We start from the raw sequence: 5,000 nt of genomic DNA, 5'->3' as shown, positions 1-5,000 counted from the left end.
CTGCTTAGCTTCCGAGATCAGACGAGATCGGGCGCATTCAGTGTGGTGTGGCCGTAGGCTCTTGTTCTTGTGAGTTTTGTACTTTTAAGCATCTAGTCGGCTAGACCTTGCAGTTTTGAAAGGCAATTGAGAAATGGCTCACTTCCTGAACTTGGAGTACAAAAAAGCCTACAGCACCTGGTATTCCCAGGCGGTCTTCCATCCAGGTACTAACTAGGCCCGACACTGCTTAGCTTCTGAGATCAGACGAGATCAGGCACATTCAGTGTGGTGTGGCCATAGGCTCTGGGCCTAGTGAGTTTTGTACTTTTAAGCATCTAGTCGGCTAGACCTTGCAGTTTTAAAAGGCAATTGAGAAAGGGCTCACTTCCTGAACTTGGAGCACAAAAAAGCCTACAGCACCTGGTATTCCCAGGCGGTCTCCCATCCAGGTACTAACTAGGCCTGACACTGCTTAACTTCCGAGATCAGACGAGATCGGGTGCATTCAGTGTGGTGTGGCCGTAGGCTCTAGGAATGCTAAGAATATTACTCTTATGCATTTGCATTTAGTAAGCTAAGCCATGCAGCCACTTGCAACATGATACCACGCTCATCGCTCGATCAGGCGAGATCAGGCGAGATATATAAGACTGGTGGGCCCATTCAGGACTCCTATGTCTGGTAGGATAACTTTAATTCATCCATCCTGTGTCTGTTGCAGGGAGGTGGAGAGAACAATCAACACAATAATGGTTTTCTTTCATACCTCTTGAAGGACTCAATATTCTCTGTACTGCATTACATGTGAAAGTCGATTTATTACCCATGAACACACTACCTGTATGCTAATTCTATGTAAAAAGGTAGCTCCAGCCCTCATGATGTTGTCCAACATTTCCGCTATAAAACGGGATACAATTATTTTGGAAACATACCAAATTTGAAAAATAATTGAGAAGTTGCGCAATTACTAATCATGGAGCACAAAAAAAGCCTACAGCACCTGGTATTCCCAGGCAGTCTCCCATCCAGGTACTAACTAGGCCCGACCCTGCTTAGCTTCCGAGATCGGGCGCATTCAGTGTGGTGTGGCCGTAGGCTCTGGGCCTAGTGAGTTTGTACTTTTAAGCATCTAGTCGGCTAGACCTTGCAGTTTTGAAAGGCAATTGTGAAATGGCTCACTTCCTGAACTTGGAGCACAAAAAAGCCTACAGCACCTGGTATTCCCAGGTGGTCTCCCATCCAGGTACTAACTAGGCCTGACACTGCTTAGCTTCCGAGATCAGACGAGATCGGGCGCATTCAGTGTGGTGTGGCCGTAGGCTCTGGGCCTAGTGAGTATTGTACTTTTAAGCATCTAGTCGGCTAGACCTTGCAGTTTTGAAAGGCAATTGAGAAATGGCTCACTTCCTGAACTTGGAGTACAAAAAAGCCTACAGCACCTGGTATTCCCAGGCGGTCTCCCATCCAGGTACTAACTAGGCCCGACACTGCTTAGCTTCTGAGATCAGACGAGATCAGGCGCATTCAGTGTGGTGTGGCCGTAGGCTCTGGGCCTAGTGAGTGTTGTACTTTTAAGCATCTAGTCGGCTAGACCTTGCAGTTTTAAAAGGCAATTGAGAAAGGGCTCACTTCCTGAACTTGGAGCACAAAAAAGCCTACAGCACCTGGTATTCCCAGGCGGTCTCCCATCCAGGTACTAACTAGGCCTGACACTGCTTAACTTCCAAGATCAGACGAGATCGGGTGCATTCAGTGTGGTGTGGCCATAGGCTCTAGGAATGCTAAGAATATTACTCTTATGCATTTGCATTTAGTAAGCTAAGCCATGCAGCCACTTGCAACATGATACCACGCTCATCGCTCGATCAGGCTCGATCAGGCGAGATATATAAGACTGGTGGGCCCATTCAGGACTCCTATGTCTGGTAGGATAACTTTAATTCATCCATCCTGTGTCTGTTGCAGGGAGGTGGAGAGAACAATCAACACAATAATGGTTTTCTTTCATGCCTCTTGAAGGACTCAATATTCTCTGTACTGCATTACATGTGAAAGTCGATTTATTACCCATGAACACACTACCTGTATGCTAATTCTATGTAAAAAGGTAGCTCCAGCCCTCATGATGTTGTCCAACATTTCCGCTATAAAACGGGATACAATTATTTTGGAAACATACCAAATTTGAAAAATAATTGAGAAGTTGCGCAATTACTAATCATGGAGCACAAAAAAGCCTACAGCACCTGGTATTCCCAGGCAGTCTCCCATCCAGGTACTAACTAGGCCTGACCCTGCTTAGCTTCTGAGATCGGGCACATTCAGTGTGGTGTGGCCGTAGGCTCTGGGCCTAGTGAGTTTTGTACTTTTAAGCATCTAGTCGGCTAGACCTTGCAGTTTTGAAAGGAAATTGTGAAATGGCTCACTTCCTGAACTTGGAGCACAAAAAAGCCTACAGCACCTGGTATTCCCAGGTGGTCTCCCATCCAGGTACTAACTAGGCCCGACACTGCTTAGCTTCCGAGATCAGACGAGATCAGGCGCAATCAGTGTGGTGTGGCCGTAGGCTCTGGGCCTAGTGAGTTTTGTACTTTTAAGCATCTAGTCAGCTAGACCTTGCAGTTTTGAAAGGCAATTGAGAAATGGCTCACTTCCTGAACTTGGAGCACAAAAAAGCCTACAGCACCTGGTATTCCCAGGCGGTCTCCCATCCAGGTACTAACGAGGCCCGACACTGCTTAGCTTCCGAGATCAGACGCATTCAGTGTGGTGTGGCCGTAGGCTCTGGTTCTTGTGAGTTTTGTACTTTTAAGCATCTAGTCGGCTAGACCTTGCAGTTTTGAAAGGCAATTGAGAAATGGCTCACTTCCTGAACTTGGAGTACAAAAAAGCCTACAGCACCTGGTATTCCCAGGCGGTCTTCCATCCAGGTACTAACTAGGCCCGACACTGCTTAGCTTCTGAGATCAGACGAGATCAGGCACATTCAGTGTGGTGTGGCCGTAGGCTCTGGGCCTAGTGAGTTTTGTACTTTTAAGCATCTAGTCGGCTAGACCTTGCAGTTTTAAAAGGCAATTGAGAAAGGGCTCACTTCCTGAACTTGGAGCACAAAAAAGCCTACAGCACCTGGTATTCCCAGGCGGTCTCCCATCCAGGTACTAACTAGGCCTAACCCTGCTTAACTTCCGAGATCAGACGAGATCGGGTGCATTCAGTGTGGTGTGGCCGTAGGCTCTAGGAATGCTAAGAATATTACTCTTATGCATTTGCATTTAGTAAGCTAAGCCATGCAGCCACTTGCAACATGATACCACGCTCATCGCTCGATCAGGCTCGATCAGGCGAGATATATAAGACTGGTGGGCCCATTCAGGACTCCTATGTCTGGTAGGATAACTTTAATTCATCCATCATGTGTCTGTTGCAGGGAGGTGGAGAGAACAATCAACACAATAATGGTTTTCTTTCATGCCTCTTGAAGGACTCAATATTCTCTGTACTGCATTACATGTGAAAGTCGATTTATTACCCATTAACACACTACCTGTATGCTAATTCTATGTAAAAAGGTAGCTCCAGCCCTCATGATGTTGTCCAACATTTCCGCTATAAAACGGGATACAATTATTTTGGAAACATACCAAATTTGAAAAATAATTGAGAAGTTGCGCAATTACTAATCATGGAGCACAAAAAAGCCTACAGCACCTGGTATTCCCAGGCAGTCTCCCATCCAGGTACTAACTAGGCCCGACCCTGCTTAGCTTCCGAGATCCGGCGCATTCAGTGTGGTGTGGCCGTAGGCTCTGGGCCTAGTGAGTTTTGTACTTTTAAGCATCTAGTCAGCTAGACCTTGCAGTTTTGAAAGGCAATTGTGAAATGGCTCACTTCCTGAACTTGGAGCACAAAAAAGCCTACAGCACCTGGTATTCCCAGGTGGTCTCCCATCCAGGTACTAACTAGGCCCGACACTGCTTAGCTTCCGAGATCAGACTAGATCGGGCGCAATCAGTGTGGTGTGGCCGTAGGCTCTGGGCCTTGTGAGTTTTGTACTTTTAAGCATCTAGTCAGCTAGACCTTGCAGTTTTGAAAGGCAATTGAGAAATGGCTCACTTCCTGAACTTGGAGCACAAAAAAGCCTACAGCACCTGGTATTCCCAGGCGGTCTCCCATCCAAGTACTAACGAGGCCCGACACTGCTTAGCTTCCGAGATCAGACGAGATCGGACGCATTCAGTGTGGTGTGGCCGTAGGCTCTGGGCCTTGTGAGTTTTGTACTTTTAAGCATCTAGTCGGCTAGACCTTGCAGTTTTGAAAGACAATTGAGAAATGGCTCACTTCCTGAACTTGGAGTACAAAAAAGCCTACAGCACCTGGTATTCCCAGGCGGTCTCCCATCCAGGTACTAACTAGGCCCGACACTGCTTAGCTTCTGAGATCAGACGAGATCAGGCGCATTCAGTGTGGTGTGGCCGTAGGCTCTGGGCCTAGTGAGTTTTGTACTTTTAAGCATCTAGTCGGCTAGACCTTGCAGTTTTAAAAGGCAATTGAGAAAGGGCTCACTTCCTGAACTTGGAGCACAAAAAAGCCTACAGCACCTGGTATTCCCAGGCGGTCTCCCATCCAGGTACTAACTAGGCCTGACACTGCTTAACTTCCGAGATCAGACGAGATCGGGTGCATTCAGTGTGGTGTGGCCGTAGGCTCTAGGAATGCTAAGAATATTACTCTTATGCATTTGCATTTAGTAAGCTAAGCCATGCAGCCACTTGCAACATGATACCACGCTCATCGCTCGATCAGGCTCGATCAGGCGAGATATATAAGACTGGTGGGCCCATTCAGGACTCCTATGTCTGGTAGGATAACTTTAATTCATCCATCCTGTGTCTGTTGCAGGGAGGTGGAGAGAACAATCAACACAATAATGGTTTTCTTTCATGCCTCTTGAAGGACTCAATATTCTCTGTACTGCATTACATGTGAAAGTCGATTTATTACCCATGAACACACTA

General features: G+C 46.9%; 13 non-coding genes and 4 pseudogenes across 13 annotated transcripts in view; all 17 read right to left on the bottom strand.

Annotated features, from left to right (window-relative positions):
• The window catches only part of LOC138550441 (5S ribosomal RNA), a 119-nt gene extending 60 nt beyond the window's left edge, over positions 1 to 59 (bottom strand). The window contains exon 1 of the ribosomal RNA XR_011294193.1: positions 1 to 59. This exon is cut by the window's left edge and continues 60 nt beyond it. This is a non-coding gene — a ribosomal RNA (5S ribosomal RNA).
• Positions 60 to 165: 106 nt separating this feature from the next.
• LOC138541214 (5S ribosomal RNA) lies at positions 166 to 284 on the bottom strand. Its single transcript, XR_011289226.1, has one exon. It is a non-coding gene; the product is annotated as a 5S ribosomal RNA (ribosomal RNA).
• A 106-nt stretch (positions 285 to 390) lies between these two features.
• On the bottom strand, positions 391 to 509 carry LOC138549214 (5S ribosomal RNA). Its single transcript, XR_011293000.1, has one exon. It is a non-coding gene; the product is annotated as a 5S ribosomal RNA (ribosomal RNA).
• A 464-nt stretch (positions 510 to 973) lies between these two features.
• On the bottom strand, positions 974 to 1,082 carry LOC138543653 (5S ribosomal RNA; annotated as a pseudogene).
• A 105-nt stretch (positions 1,083 to 1,187) lies between these two features.
• On the bottom strand, positions 1,188 to 1,306 carry LOC138537152 (5S ribosomal RNA). The gene has a single exon (XR_011285298.1). It is a non-coding gene; the product is annotated as a 5S ribosomal RNA (ribosomal RNA).
• A 106-nt stretch (positions 1,307 to 1,412) lies between these two features.
• LOC138544042 (5S ribosomal RNA) lies at positions 1,413 to 1,531 on the bottom strand. The gene has a single exon (XR_011290665.1). It is a non-coding gene; the product is annotated as a 5S ribosomal RNA (ribosomal RNA).
• A 106-nt stretch (positions 1,532 to 1,637) lies between these two features.
• Positions 1,638 to 1,756, bottom strand: LOC138541079 (5S ribosomal RNA). Its single transcript, XR_011289095.1, has one exon. It is a non-coding gene; the product is annotated as a 5S ribosomal RNA (ribosomal RNA).
• Positions 1,757 to 2,219: 463 nt separating this feature from the next.
• On the bottom strand, positions 2,220 to 2,328 carry LOC138547084 (5S ribosomal RNA; annotated as a pseudogene).
• A 106-nt stretch (positions 2,329 to 2,434) lies between these two features.
• On the bottom strand, positions 2,435 to 2,553 carry LOC138551059 (5S ribosomal RNA). Its single transcript, XR_011294796.1, has one exon. It is a non-coding gene; the product is annotated as a 5S ribosomal RNA (ribosomal RNA).
• Positions 2,554 to 2,659: 106 nt separating this feature from the next.
• LOC138544205 (5S ribosomal RNA) lies at positions 2,660 to 2,768 on the bottom strand (annotated as a pseudogene).
• A 106-nt stretch (positions 2,769 to 2,874) lies between these two features.
• LOC138540094 (5S ribosomal RNA) lies at positions 2,875 to 2,993 on the bottom strand. Its single transcript, XR_011288152.1, has one exon. It is a non-coding gene; the product is annotated as a 5S ribosomal RNA (ribosomal RNA).
• Positions 2,994 to 3,099: 106 nt separating this feature from the next.
• On the bottom strand, positions 3,100 to 3,218 carry LOC138536728 (5S ribosomal RNA). The gene has a single exon (XR_011284893.1). It is a non-coding gene; the product is annotated as a 5S ribosomal RNA (ribosomal RNA).
• A 463-nt stretch (positions 3,219 to 3,681) lies between these two features.
• Positions 3,682 to 3,790, bottom strand: LOC138545572 (5S ribosomal RNA; annotated as a pseudogene).
• A 106-nt stretch (positions 3,791 to 3,896) lies between these two features.
• Positions 3,897 to 4,015, bottom strand: LOC138540538 (5S ribosomal RNA). Its single transcript, XR_011288582.1, has one exon. It is a non-coding gene; the product is annotated as a 5S ribosomal RNA (ribosomal RNA).
• A 106-nt stretch (positions 4,016 to 4,121) lies between these two features.
• On the bottom strand, positions 4,122 to 4,240 carry LOC138537899 (5S ribosomal RNA). The gene has a single exon (XR_011286019.1). It is a non-coding gene; the product is annotated as a 5S ribosomal RNA (ribosomal RNA).
• A 106-nt stretch (positions 4,241 to 4,346) lies between these two features.
• Positions 4,347 to 4,465, bottom strand: LOC138544031 (5S ribosomal RNA). The gene has a single exon (XR_011290664.1). It is a non-coding gene; the product is annotated as a 5S ribosomal RNA (ribosomal RNA).
• A 106-nt stretch (positions 4,466 to 4,571) lies between these two features.
• LOC138549213 (5S ribosomal RNA) lies at positions 4,572 to 4,690 on the bottom strand. Its single transcript, XR_011292999.1, has one exon. It is a non-coding gene; the product is annotated as a 5S ribosomal RNA (ribosomal RNA).
• Between the last annotated feature and the right edge of the window lie 310 nt (positions 4,691 to 5,000).

The sequence above is a fragment of the Ambystoma mexicanum genome, unplaced genomic scaffold (genome assembly GCF_040938575.1).
Source record: "Ambystoma mexicanum isolate Mex_15411 unplaced genomic scaffold, UKY_AmexF1_1 Mex_scaf10, whole genome shotgun sequence".
In the NCBI taxonomy this organism is placed as follows: domain Eukaryota; kingdom Metazoa; phylum Chordata; class Amphibia; order Caudata; family Ambystomatidae; genus Ambystoma; species Ambystoma mexicanum.
This window is presented reverse-complemented; position numbering and strand designations above follow the sequence as displayed.